Raw genomic sequence first — 15,057 nt, 5'->3', positions numbered from 1 at the left:
CTTCTAGATCCCACCTTCTAGATCCCACCTTCTAGATCCCACCTTCTGGATCCCATCTTCTGGATCCCACCTTCTGGATCCCACCTTCTAGATCCCACCTTCTAGATCCCACCTTCTAGATCCCACCATCTAGATGCTTCTAGCGTCTGCCAACCTCCTGGCATGCTGGGAATACTGCCTCTGAGAAGCAGGCTGGTGGAGTTAGAGCACACGGCAGCCAAGACACAGGCGCTTGCCCTACAGGTGGCTCTGCTCACCTCTGTGTATGTGTCAACCCTCTCTCCACTGAGTGGGGGGATGGTGACAAGCTAGACCTCAGGCTGTGGGGATCAAGGTTATTGATAAAGAGCAGTGCCAGGGGGATAGCAAGTGCTAATGGGAGACTTGCTTTCACTACTCACAGGGAATCATCCTGTGAACACACAAACACACACACACACACACACAGTTACCCCCAGTGCCATTCTTCATCGTGGTCCATGGTAAGTGGTCTGTAGGGGTCTGCTAGCAGATCCCTGGTAGGAAAGAGTGCCCTACCCTAAGTTTATATCTGAGATTTACCAACCACTATTACTCCAGCACTACCATAAGCAAATGACCCCCTCCCATGCTTTAAACCCACCTCATAGCTGCTGAAAAGATTAAATGAAATGTTTGAGGGTTGGCAAGATGGTTCAGTGGATAAGGGCACAAACCTGATGTAAGTTCAATCCCTAGAACCCTCACGGTGGAAGAAGAGAACCAACGCTCTTAAAGGGAGCTCTGATCTCTGCAAATGTGCTGTGGCACGCAAATGCCCCTTCCCCATCCCACTCCACTAAATAAATAAATGTAATACATAAATAAACACTTAGGTGAACACCCAGCAAAAACCAAGAGCTGTTGACTGTTGAAACCTCTTCACACTTCCACAACATATTCTCTTTCTCTCTCTCTCTCCCTCTCTCTCTCTCTCTCTCTCTCTCTCTCTCACACACACACACACACACACACACACACACACAGAGAGAGAGAGAGAGACAGAGAGAGAGAGACAGAGAGACAGAGAGAGACAGAGAGACAGAGACAGACAGAGACAGACAGAGACAGAGAGACAGAGACAGAGAGAGGATCCTCTCATATGACTGTGCATGTACACTGAGATCTGAACCCCTCACACTCCCACAGTCATTTTACACACAGGATCTTCACATACACCTGTGGGGTATATACTATGGGATCTGGCCTTGACGTCTAAGACAGGTGACAACTGCTACCCTATTGCCACCTCCTATATGCTACCATTTTCTGATTACCTACTATATGCTGGGCCTGGAGCACTTTCACACAAGTGTCTCAACTGGTGCTCCGTATTTTAAGTCAACTTGACACAAGCCCAAGTCATCAAAGAGGAGGGAACCTCAAATACGAAAATGTCTCTATAAAATCAGGCTGTAGGCAAGCCTGTAGGGCATTTCTCAATTAGTGACTGATGGAGGAGGACCCAGCCTAATGTGAGTGGTGCCATCCCTAGGCTGGCACCACTGGGTTCTATAAGAACAGCAGACTGAGCAAGCCATGGGGAGCAAGCCAGTAAGCAACGCCTCTCCATGGCCACTCCATCAGCTCCTTTCTCTAGGTTCCTGCCCTGCTTGAGTTCCTATCCTGACTTCCTCTGATGAGCAATGATGAGGAAGGGTAAGCCAAATAAATGCTTCCCTCCCCAAGTTGCTTTTGGTCATGATATTTCTTCAAAGCAGTACTACCCCAAACTAAGGCAAAATTCAACCAAAGACCTACCCAGCATGCCCCGGGGAGTTCACTATCATAATTTTCTTAAATGCTAACCTCAGGGAGATCCCCTCTGAGGTTTCCATCCCCTGGGGGACACAGGCCGTCTCAGGTTTGATAAGCCCACACACCTCAGACACTCAGTGTCTGTGGGTCCAACACTCTGCTGGCCCAGCAGAGCTCAGTGAAGCATGTACAGAGAGCTTGGCCTCAGAACAAGCTCACTGAGATGTCACCCAGTCTCTGAGTGGCTCAACATGGACTAGCCCCCGGGCCAGGTAGCTGGAAAAGACAGTGGTGTGGTCTATAGAGTGTGAGAGAGGGGACAACTGCACCTGTGCCAAAGACGCCAAGCCTTCATCCTCCTGAGCCCTGTTTCTTCAACTTTAAATTAGGACTACATCCTGCAAAGTCAAAAGGAAGACTGGAGGACCACACCAGCTGTCCCCCTGCCTCAGGTGATACCTAAACAGCTACATCCACTCCTCTAGTCCCCCTTACTTCTCTTTCCTAGAGCTTGGTAATGCTTCTCTCTTGACCTCTCACGGGGCTTCTTTCTTTCCTTTCTCTGCAAGTGGTGCTGGCTGGCTGACCTGCTGCCTGTTTTTGTAAATAAAGTTTTATTGGCACACAGGCACATCCACTCATTCCCATATTTCCATATGTGCTTTTGAACAGTAAGGACAATGTGGAGAAGTTCTCCAAAGACAGATGGTGGGTTGAGCCCAGAACATTGAATCTCAGGCATTTTGTGTGTTTGTGTGTGTGTGTGTGTGTGTGTGTGTGTGTGTGTACGGAGGTTCCTGATGGGAGGAAAGTGGACTATGGACAGTTAAGGCTCCTTCCTTGTTCTCTATTCTATCATGAACTAACTCCCCAGCATGACCAGACAATAAAACAAGTCCAAAAGACAGATAAAAAAATCTGAAAGGAAGTCAGTCTAGCTTTGGTCCACCCAAAGGAACCAGGGAGACCCAGCCAGGTAGCAAAATTTGCAGCAGCCACTACGCTGACCTAGTATTCTATTATAGTCCCCTCTCCTCTCCTGGGACCAGAGACAACATGGCAGAGTCATTGAAGACCTGTGCTGGGATCAATGGCCTTGTTCACGTGGCACGAGTCACTGCAGTGAGTGTGACAGGAAATGAGGTTGTGTAAGCAGTCCTTCCTCTCTGACAGGTACTAGCCATACCCTGCCCAAATCCTGGAGTCTGGTCCTCTGCCAAGTGGAAAATGCCCTTGAGAGGTCCTGATAACCTGCACATCTGGCTAGGAAGAGAGTGTATTAGGTTCCCATTCTTCATCTTTTTTTTTTTCTCCTCCAGCCATTTTAGGCATTTTTGTCTCAACTGCCTCTACCCTCCCTGCATCTGTATCATGGTCTGTCAGTGACACAAGCCCCTTACCTGCAAATCAGAACTACGAGGTGCTTTCTGGAAAATCAAGACTACAAGCCAGTGTTGACCCCTTGGGAATGTCTCTATCCCTTCTGACCCTCCTCCCTTTCCCTGTGCCCAGGGATGACCTCCAGGGACAGCATCCCAGGCCTCCTCATGCTCTAGCCTCTGGGTAGGTCCAGCCCATGGGAACAACCAGCAAGAGACAGGAAGGGAGGTTGCACCGTGGGTCTAAGGTCCTGGGGGAGCCCTCAGGCCTGAGGGATGGCAGTGGGCCTCAGATGCTATACCATTTCTTATATGGATAGGTGCTTTCCATTCCCTGCCTATATTTGTTTATTCTTCTGAGATTCATGAAGTGTTACGTACTTCAAGCTGACTGCAAACTCACTATGCAGCAAAGGATTGCCTTTAATTCATTATTCTTCTGGGTCTACCTCCCAAATGCTGGGGTTACAGTGCACCCCATCACACCCAGTTTATGCAGTACATCCTGGGTAGAACCCAGGATGCTGCATACAGCAGGCAAGCATCCCACCGAATGAGCTACTTCTGCAGCCCTCTCCTGGACTTTATAGAAACAGCCACAATATCGCTACACTCTCCCCAGTGATCCTCTTCACTAAACCCTCTGTCTTTTGCTGGAAGCCTGTCTGGTCCAGAGCCATGCCTAGGTCTGAGCCCACAAGTGTGCGGGATGTTATACGGCTACTCTTAACCATATGCCGCCTTGCCACCTGGGCCTCAGGTGGAGAAAGAGAGGCGACAGTGCCAGACTTGGTATAAGGATTTAGCTGGAGCTCTCCAGACCTCCATTCCCCTGTATGACACAGGAAATGAAGGGGTTAGGAGTACGACTCACCGCCACTCTACCTCTGGGTGTGCAGGGCTCTGGTGCAGCAGCTTTGGGCTTGGGGGATGATGAGGAGAGTGAGAGATACCACAATAGACCTGAGTTGGAACCCTACATAGATAAGGGGAGATGAAATGGCGTATGTATATAATCCCGGTGCTAGGAAGTCAGATCCCTCCCGCCCACTGGCCGGCCTTGCCTACTGGTGAGATCCAGGCTAATGAGAAGTTATCGAAAAGAAAAAGAAAGGTGGAAAGTGCCGGAAGAATAACATTCAAAGTTGTCCTATGGCATCCAGACACACATGCATGTCTACACACAAATTTACACACGTACATGCACACATGCACACACACAAGCGCACACACGCAAACACACTTCACTGAGTGTATGGAGGGAGAGACAGCGGTAGGGAGAAAGGGAGAGGGAGAGAGAGACAGACAGAGAGAGAGAGAGAAAAAGAGAGAGAGAGAGAGAGAGAGAGAGAGAGAACTGAACGCATAAACGCATACAAATATGTGCGTACACACACAAAATGCAGCTCGGTGTGGGACAATGTGCTCTGAGACAGACAGCAGCTGGAGTGGCCATCTTCGGGGGAAGAAGGAGCTCACACAGGCAACTGGGGCCCAGGATGAGCGCTTGGTACCAAGCAAATACTCAAGGCAGACTTGGGTCTCCTTAGCAGACACTACAGAGACAACACTGGCCCTTCCTGACCGCTGGCTGGCCCTCATGGTGGAGAGCCCCCTTGAATCAATCCTCCATTCTATTAGCATTCCACCCGAGACGACCCACGAGTCCCCAAGGTGCTCATGGTAATATATCTTGCCTGGCTGCTTGCAAATGGTCTAACTAGTTAATGAAACTATAAAATTCCCACACATGAAAAGGTCAAGACAAATAAAGACAACTTCCACGCTCCCTGGCCCCATACCTAGTGAGATTTAGAAAAGCCCTGAGGTCTAGACACCAGGATTCCATGGCTTATGACTTTTGGAGCTTTCCATGACCCCTCTTTCCCCTGTGCCCCAAGGTACATTGATCAACCCCACATTAGCATTCCTGGCAGGAGCCACAGACCAGGTTGTCATTGGATTCTGCTTAGAAACAAAATGACCTTCATCCAAGTGGGTCTAAGTGCTGATTCTGAGGTGATATGCATAGCATGAATGATTCTGCCATAGCCAAGGTAACATACCCCTATATGACATGTACATGTCTGTAGAGGGGGACATAGGAATCTCGAGGGGGGTTCTGAAACAATCTGTAGATGAGTTTCACCCAGTTCCTCAGCCAAGGAGAGCTGAGTCAGCTGGCTCCTCTTTTCGGCAATCTAGACTTGGCTTTGGGTGGCTGTGGCCATGTTTGACCCCAGGAGATGAACAGTCAAGTTTAGGAAAGTAGCAGCTCCCTGCAGTACTGGAAGGGTCTGACAGGCACAAACCTCTCCTGATCTGGAGATCTGGGGCAGAAAGTTCCACCCCACTGTTGTCTTTAATTTTTTTTCGAAGTCTACTTTTAATAAAGGTTCAGTAGTGTCGGGATAGCAAACACGAATCAGCAGCAGTGGCACGACCTAGCAGAAACAGCCAGGCCTCAGCCAAGTCAGCACAAGTCAGCAGGAGTGATTAGGACCAGCAGGGACACCAGGAAAAGTTCTTTGCCATCCATCTCAATGAAGTGAAAATTGGTGAAGACACAAGACCACAAAGCATTGCAAAGCTGGCTATGCAAGCCTGCCGTCACTGTCCATTGGGTCCTAGTTATGCTCTTTCCAAATATCACATGTCTTTTCACAGGTCTTGCCTCAGCACCTGAGTGTGTCTTATCAAAACTTCACATGAATCTATATCAGCTGACATCACTCTGCCAATCAGCCCGAGTCTGCAGAAGCAGCAAGAAGCCACCACAACACCACCAGTTTTTTGTTGTGTTTCTCTCTATGGAGTCGTGATAAATTGGAGCTCAGCCATGCATTGTAAGGCAAACCAATACATGCTCGTCATTAGCAAAGAATCCTTCAGTATGTGTCCTTTCACTTTCACGTGCTTGCTTTAACTAAACATCGCGTGTTTGCTTCAACATAACATTTCACCTGTGTCTGCTTCAGCAAAAAGTCCTTTGACATAACTTGACTTTCCAAAGAAACCAGAAGTTTCCACTTCATCCCACCTCACCTACCCCACTCTGAGCAGAACCCACACCTCAGCCTCCTTCTCGTGGTATCCTGGTCGGCTGCTACACTGTGGTATTGTAGTGTATGTATTCACCTCTGAGTTCCTGCTCCGTTCATTAGCTGCTGTCTTCTGATGCTCAGCTTTCTCACCTGCCTTATCTGTAATCCAGGTGCATTACTGCAGAAGAGCACCTACAGCCGGAGCTTACAACTGTGCCCCTTCCCTGTCTTGCTGGTATCAGTATTCCTCTTCTCAGGGCTGGGTAGAAGACTTGGGACATCATAGTCCTGTTGTGGCACTTTCAGCTCAGAAATGATCCAAAAACCCCAAGTTAAGCCAGGAAGAATTCCTTGTTAGTAGACATAAGGAGGCAGAGACAGCATTAACTCAGAGAGCTAGGCTCACGGGGACAAGAGGGTGGTGAAAGCCACAGTCTGAGTCAGCTCACTGTTGAACAACCACCCACCAAGTGTGTACAGTGTGAACAGTGTGTACAGACCCTTCCTCTTCTGACTCTCAGAGAACAGAATAGAAGAAGGCCATGACCCAGCTGCCAAAATCTATCTCTCACGGGGGCCCCAAAGTTGAACTGCACGAATAGAGAGTGTGTGTGTAAATGTGTCTACCTGTCATATTCACTTTAATACCACCTCCTCCAGGAAGTTCCTCATGACTACATAATCCTACTCTGCCCCAAGCTGGGCCAGGTCCCCTCCCTGTTATCTAGCTTGTGGCTGGTCCCATAGGCGACAGCACTCATTTCTCCATCTTACTTACTGAGCTCACACCATCTCCACAAAGGCAAGAAAGAAGTCTCTGTTCAATATCTCAGTGTGCCAGCATAGAACCAGACACGAGAGAAGCATAGTCAACACGAACTGATCCTCTGCCCTTCCCTATCCAGGAACCTACTCTCTCCTATGTGGGCCATACCAGTCTGCTCGAGGGTGACTGCATAACTCAGCTAAAACACCTGACTATGCTTAAGCCTTAAGTCCATGGTGGGATGGCAAAGGGTGTTTGTTTGTTGGTTTGTTGGTTTGTTTGTTTTGCTTGTCTGTCTGTCTGTCTTTGAGTACTCCAGGCTGCCCTCCACTTACTATATTGCTGAAGATGATTTTGAACTTCTGACCCTCCTGCCTATGCCTCCTGGGTGCTGTGTGTACAGCTTGTGCCACCCATCCCGTCCTTGAAGTACTGAGGATGGATGAGATCCAGGGCCTCCAGAATGCTAGGCAAGCATTTTACCAACCTAGCCACATCCCAGCCCTGAAAAATGCTTCTTAGAAAAATGTCAGTGACTGTAGCTAGCACAGACTGTCTTGTCACAGCCAATCTCAGTGGGGAGGACAAGCCTCTGTCCCATTCTAGAGCCCTGGGGAGCCATCTATCCTCAAACACCAGATGATAACACCCCCAAACCCCCACCCGCATCAGGGGACCTCCCTCACATCTCTACCAGCCATCCTAAGATATTAGCCTGACTTGCTTCAGACATGGCTTAACAGAGAGAAACGGTTTACCAATTAAAATTGCCACCTGTCAGAACGCTGCTATCTGGTTCCTGCATACAGCAAGCCTGCCAGCCACAGGGGCTGATAAAAGCCATGGCATGGCAGTCAGCAACCTCCCTGGGTGCAGAAGGCCCAGGCTCTGCTCCTGGCAGCACAGCTTTCCCCGATTTGTAGAGAATTTTCACAGTTGAGCTGCTCCTACCCCCAACCCCATGTCCCTGCAAGGAGCAACAGCTTTCAACTTGTTAATGGCATTGGAACATACGGCCTGAGTCAGCAACCCCCAGCCCACGACCCAAGGAGAGTTTTTTTCTGGCTCTTTTTTCTCCCATTTGACAGATGCCAGACTTTCTCTAGAAAGACACATTCCAACTGATTGATTTTTTTTTTCTTTAGGAAATTGATCCTTGCCACCTACGAGGCAAGCAAAGCAGAAGGCTTGTCAAGTATGTTTTTTTTTTTCTTCCTTTTCTTTTTTTTTTTTTTTTTTGTTTTTTTGTTTTTTCGAGGCAGGGTTTCTCTGTGTAGTCCTGGCTGTCCTGGAACTCACTCTGTAGACCAGGCTGGCCTCGAACTCAGAAATCCGCCTGCCTCTGCCTCCCAAGTGCTGGGATTAAAGGCGTGCGCCACCACCGCCCGGCTTTTTCTTCCTTTTCTTTTTCAACACTGATTTAAAAAAAAAAAGTTCTGTTTCTCTCTTAAAACTTAGCCTTTCTCAAAGGAGCTGGTCTCTTCTTGTGGTTTGAATGACAGGGTCCCCAAAGAGGTGGTGATGGAAGATGGACAGGTGAACCAGTATGTAGTTCCTGTGCTCCCTCTGTTCCATCAGACAGGTCCCAAGCAGATGAAAGTGGGCCAGCATGCACCTGCCAGTTGGACAGACTTGGATGGGAGTCCCCATGCCTCTCCCAGACAGGCCTTATAACCCTGAGAAATTAAAATGACCTGTTACAAAGTTCCTGGGGCCTATCTGTAAAACATTAAGCAACCTAAGGGTTAGGAGGGCAAAACAAGATAAAGACACACACAGTGTGGCCTAGGAGGCTCCAGAAGGGCTCAGAGATCCTAGCTCAAGACACAACCACTGGTTTTAGAAGAGGCAGCATGAGTTTGACCCTCAGACATACCTAGGAGATGCCTCAGTCAATAAAGTGCTTGCTATGCATGAGGATCTGAGTTTGATTCTCAAATATATATATATATGATAGGTATAGAGACATGGGTCTTTAACACTAGGTCTATGAAAGGTGGCAGAGAATCCCTGGGGCTCACTGGCCAAGCCAGCCTAGGTGAATCATAAGTTCAATGAGAGACTCTCAAAAAAATAAGGTGGAAATAGATTGAGGAAGACAGCTGAGGTTGACCTCCTGGCCTCCACACACACCCCTACACATGTGCATGAACACAAAAGAACATATATACATTCAAGGAAAAATACAGACACACTGAGCTCAGAGACTTCCAAAGATACTCAGAAGCATAGTATCTTCGCAGAGAGGGCCAGGTAATGACCCCACCTCTACTTCATTAGACATTAACATTGTAGCTCCTTGCCAAATCCCATCCCCAGCTCTGTCAGCAGCAAACAGCTGCAACCATATCCTCAAGTGAAAACGGTTCTTTCCAGCTCCCAGGCTGTTGCACCAACTAGCATCCCTTCTGAACATGACTGACGGAGGTCTCACTTCAAGTGTCACTCACTTCAGGAAGCGGTCCCTGGATAGCCTCCGTAGGTTAGGTGATCCTGAGGTGCATTCTAGCACCTTCCCAACCCCTCCTGATCATATGACACTGGTCACATGACACTGCTTGGCTCTTGACTGGAATAATGATACTCTTTTACTCTCATTGCCACATCCTGAGGTCTGGCACATCTTGAGCACTGAGCAGCTTTGTAAACAGCTGTTGGGTATTTGATGGAATGAATCCACGTTGTCCCTGATACTCTGGATAGCTCATATTACTAGAAAGCTCTATGCTTCACTACACTGAAATCTGCCTTCTCAGAGGTTGTGTGCAGTGCTGCCAAGCTTGCCCTTCCCTGCTTCTGGCTCCACCTGACCAACTTTCCAGAGTCTTCTCTCTGTCTGGATCTGAAGGAGGCCCTTGACAGACTGGTAGGGAGCACAGCTCCCAGCAGGTATGGCTAGGATTTGTGGTGCCCACCCTAGAGAACCATCCTCCCTTTGATGTATCAGTTTTTTTCCTGGGCCTGCTCTGAAGCCATCACCCCAACTCGTGCAAAGGCCACTGAGGGTTCAGTATCCATTGTATCCTCCACAGGAAGCAGCCCATGGTCCTGCTGGTTTTAAATCTCATTCCTATGAGACGTTAAATCAGGCTGCTTGACCATGGGAGCCCTAAGTTCCCTGAACTTTCTAGGAGTGATTTCAAGAATGGGTTGTCATCAAACTACAGCCCTCTCATGGTATTGACTTCCAGGAGTGTTCTACCTTCCAAGAGATTTCTACCTTTCAGGAGTGTTCTACCTTCCAGGAGTGTTGGTCTACCTTCCAGGAGCTTCTATGTCACTAAAATGATCCTTCTCTGTCCTGGCCTTCTATGAGTCAGAGGCCTCTGCCTGCAAATGGATTATTTCAGTATTATTTAAAATAGCACTTAAAGTCTACTAGCACATGTTATCCAACTTCTAAGTAGTAAAGACAATATGACTGGGGGCTGTATGTTGGCTTAGAGTTGGAGAGACTCTCCCCACCACAGTCTCTCTGACAGACCTAAGCTTGCAACACAAATGGGAAAGGGGAGATGTTGGCAGCCCTAATAGGTCAGCTTAAAGCACCAGAGTAGGTTTGTAGAAGCTAGGGAGAGACACAACTGGGGTGAAAGGTCAGGCCCTCTCCCACATACTCATTTTACCCTGTGTCTTTTGGGGGAGAAGCTCAGCTTCAATATACTTGAACTTGAGCACATGACAGGATGCAAATTCACGTGTCATAGCACTGGTGACAGCAGCAGAAGTCTGGGCAGAACTAACCATCCATCCATAAGAAAAAGACAAAATCGGCACACATACACATACACACACACACACACACACATGCATGCACACACACACATACACTCATACACACACACATACGCACGCACACAGCCCACAGTAGGAAAATAGTCACACACTAGAGCATCTGTGCAGTAAAGCCCAGAGTGAGAAAAATCAGAACAGTGCGAAAAATTACAAGGCAAGGATGTGCATGTCCTTAAATACACCTCAAATGTCTCTTCAAAGATCACATAGCCAGTAACACCTCCAGGAGTGGCTTGTGAGTGTTCACCTGCTTCTGCAGCTGATACATCCTGAGCCACATGTTACAGGTGTAGAAAACAAAGAATACTGAAACTGGAAGACAGAAGAGTCTCCAAAAAGAGTCTGTGGCCACCCATAGGAGCCTCCGCTGGAGGACCTTATCAGCATTCACACACTGGCCAGTCCCAGTGACAATGTGTGACCACACAGTGCCCTAAGGAATGGCAAACTGGAAAGTTTGGGGAAATATCTACCTCTGTCTCAGGGCTAGACTGTGACCTCTGCCTGCTGCTGAGTGGAGATCCTCAGAAGTCACCTCCCTACAGGGACCAGGTCTCCGTAACACGGACCCCTGGACAGCAGCAGGTTCTTCAGGGGCTCCACAGTGCCTGAGAGAGGGTAAGGCAGCAGTGAAGATTGACAACATTCATATCCTTCTGACCCACAGGCTGTGCAGAGTGGATGCCGGTCGGATGCTGGCTAGTTGCTGAGGAAGGTGACACAAAGCCGTAGCAGGCAGCTGTGATGGGCTGGAGACTGAAGCCTGACCTTGCAAGCTGTGCACTCAGAGAGCATCTGGCAATGGGAAACTCCACTGTCGTGAACCAGAGAGCCTGAAAAAGACAGGACTCATTTTCTCCCAGGGGATCGGGCAATAAAGGAAAGGTGACTCCTAATTCAAACCTTTAAACACATAAATAATGTTGCCTCTGCCACCCTGTGCCCCATGAGCACTCATACAAGCACTCGACAGAATATTTCACCAGAGCAACAGAAACAGCATGCTACCCAGGGAGCATCTCAGGGGTCACCATGGAGTCCAAGCATCCTGGAAGCCAGAGGTCAGGCCTCATCCCTGAGCTTCATCGTTTCTCACTCTGGGAGACACACAGTGCCCAGAGCCCTGCTCTACATTCCTTCAGGACCAGAGCAGGGAATGGCCTGGATGGCCTTGGGTACTCTTGGCTTCCCAGAAGCCAAAATGACAGTGGTAACTCATTGCTTGCCACTGACACACAGTCTAACTCGAGGGTATCTTTGCAGAAATTGTCAAGCATGTGGGCTGGGGAGATGGCTCAGTGGATAAGTCCCTTGCTGTAAAAGTGCTGGAATTTGGATTCCCAGGACCCATGTAAAAGCTGGGCGGGCATGGCACCTGCCTATAATCCCAGCAGCACTTGGGAGGCAGGGACAAGGCATTCCTAGAACAAGCTGCCTAGCTAGACCACCTGAAATTGTCTAGTGCCATGTTCAACGAGAGATCCTGCATAAAGTGAAGATCAGTCAAGGAAGACACACAACTTCAAATCTTCAATTTTGGGGCTCCATATACACATGTAGAGTAAACACACGTGTGCCCAACCCATGTGAACAGGCATACGCACGCACACCAGGCACTCACGCCAAATACAGTAAGTCTTAAAATAACTGTAGGAGACTTGGGAGGCTGTGCTCGAATTTTGTTTTCACCACTTAGGAATTTGGAAATTAGCTAATTCCTAGAGTGACTCACTCACTGTGGGTGCTTTCCCCCATGTGTGTAAGAACCAGCAGCTGGCATTGCCTGGCAGGGAAAGGCTACGCCAAACTCAGAGGGTGGAGAGAGGATCACAGAGCGAGGAGGGGGCAGAGTGTGAATCTCACTCAGCTATCTCCTTCCTAACACTAAGGTCTGCAAAGGCCCCTCTCAACCATGAGCTTCCCTGACTTCCCATCTCTTCTTCGCTCCCTCTTGACTTGCAGCTCACAGGATCCTCTAGGAGTAGTCAGATGGGAATCCCAGTTCAGAAGAAGAAGCCAGTCTACCTTAGCGTTCCATTATCTACAGAGGGAGCTCAGCATCAGCAGTATTGTCTACCATACGAATCCTATTCCACACAGGGAAGGAGTGATCCCCAAGGTACGTGGTGGTTCCCTAAACCTGGCAGTCTCAGAGCTAATGTCACTGTCTGGATCAGTGAAACTTTCATAGCCTCTATTCCCAGGCCTTGCCTGAGTTTCCATTGATTCTACTGAGATCAAGACCATGGGTTCTATTGTAGTGGAAACTCCACGGGGTCTGTCCTGCCTCACTTCATCCAACCCAACTACACTGGTCCCTAAAATCTCCCAGGGGGGTTTTTTGTATGTATGTGCATGTGTGTGCATGCGTATGCATGAGTACGCACTTGCACTCAAATATCAGATGACAACACTACATATCATTCCATCCTTTAGAGGGAGCACAGAGTTTTATGGCCTGAAACTCACCACGCTAGGTTGGCTCACAGGTGAGTCCCAGGGATCTGCTTCTCTCTTTCTCCTCAGCACTGAAATCACAAGTGCACACCACCACACTGGGTTGTTTTTGTTGTTGTTGTTTTGTTTTGTTTTGACACATGAGTTCTTAGTCACCATTCTATTTCTGTGAAGAAACGCTATGACTGTGATAACTCAAAGCATTTAATTGGGGACGTGCTTACAGCTTCAGAGGGCCAGTCCACTATCAGCATGGTGGAATGCATGGTTCTGGGACAGTAGCTAAGAGTCATATCCTGATCTGTAGGCAGAGAGAGAGAGACAGTGGGCCTGGCATGGGCTTTGGAAACCTCAAAGCCCATGGCCAGTGACACACTTCCACCAACAGTCACACCTCCTAATCTATCTTGAACAGTGGAACTACGGGAGCCTGTGGGAGCCATTATTATTCAAACCACCACAGGTTTTGAGGGTCAAACTTGGGTCTTTCTTGAACAGTGGAACTATGGGAGCCTGTGGGAGCCATTATTATTCAAATCACCACTAGTTCTGAGGGTCAAACTTGGGTTCTTGCGCTTGCAAGTCAAGTGCTTTGCCAACTGCTCCCCAGGTCCCATCTTCTAGTTTCTTAATACACAGAACCCCTGCCCACCTCAGAACCTTCTCTCATCAAGTTCTGCTCCCCAGGTGAACTCTTAAGATTCCAGCTTCATAGCCCTTCCCTTACTCCCTCATGTTCCCATCTGAAGGGGACTCCATGATGGGCTTGCAGAACCTCAGGTTCTTTTCCTGCATGGGACTGATCAAAATCCTCATTTGTGATTTATTTGGAGATAACTTCTGGAAGTCTTTCAATGGGCAGCCAGATCCATGGGATAGAAAGTGCATCTTGCTTGTCCATTCCTAAGATCTGTACCCAGCCTTGAGCCAAGGCGCTGCAGTTCTCAATATGTAATGTCAGAATAAAAGCGAGTGTAGGCTAGGTGCAACTTTGTGGTAGAGTGCTTGCCTAGTACACACAAGACTTTGAATTTGAGTCTCCTGGACCTCAACAGACAGACAGACAGGAAGACAAACAGACAGAGTTGTCTGATAACTTAAGTATACTTGTTTAATGGATGACGGGTGTAATATTAATGAGTGTCAGGACACCAGACAATAGACATCTTTCTTTTCCTGCCCTCTATTCCTACAGAATCAAATGCAATACCTCACATGTGGTGCAGCAAAGGGAAAATCCAGTCCTGTTGGACCCCATATACGATCCCCGAGAGGCAACTAGGCAACAATCATCCTACAGAGGACCTCCAAGGAGGTTCAGTGGTTTTCCCAGCATCACACAGGCATAAGCAGAAGGGTGGAATTCAAAGCAGGGCTGCCATTTTCTGCTGTGATCAAGCTAGATCTGAAGCCTTTCTTCTATTCAAGGGGAGGGACAGGGGGTGCCTGGGAGTAATGTCATGCTGTATTGTGAGCTCCTTGGATAAAGAACATGTCTGCTTTGTGAATTTCTGTCTCTCTAGCACTTAGCCCAGAGCCTAGTGCATAAGAGGTACTTGAAAATCAATTGTTAAGTCAATAAATGATATTTTAGCCTGGAAAAAGAAAATGTTTTGGCAGGGAAAAGAGAAGGGTTCTTTAAATATCTGAAGAGCTGGGTTTGGGAATGTTTGCCATCCAAGCTTGAAGCCCAATGTTCGGATCCCCAGAACCCACATATAAGTAGACAGGTGGCCTGCCTGTGATACTATCACGTAAGAGGCAGAGAGAGGAATCTCTGGAGCAAGGTGGTTATCTAGACTGGAAGGATCAACAGGCTCCAGGTTCAGTGAGAGACCCT

The 15,057-nt window shown here is 48.3% G+C and overlaps 1 protein-coding gene and 1 long non-coding RNA gene across 4 annotated transcripts in view; one reads left to right on the top strand and one right to left on the bottom strand.

Annotated features, from left to right (window-relative positions):
• Positions 1–15,057, bottom strand: part of Megf11 (multiple EGF like domains 11) — a 325,074-nt gene that overhangs the window by 174,332 nt on the left and 135,685 nt on the right. The gene's annotated exons all lie outside the window — the stretch shown is intronic.
• LOC114608375 lies at positions 11,556–14,569 on the top strand. Its single transcript, XR_003709356.1, has 3 exons — positions 11,556–11,645; positions 12,723–12,879; positions 14,413–14,569. It is a non-coding gene; the product is annotated as an uncharacterized LOC114608375 (long non-coding RNA).

Source organism: Grammomys surdaster, unplaced genomic scaffold (assembly GCF_004785775.1).
Source record: "Grammomys surdaster isolate TR1022 unplaced genomic scaffold, NIH_TR_1.0 125896, whole genome shotgun sequence".
Lineage (NCBI taxonomy): Eukaryota > Metazoa > Chordata > Mammalia > Rodentia > Muridae > Grammomys > Grammomys surdaster.
This window is presented reverse-complemented; position numbering and strand designations above follow the sequence as displayed.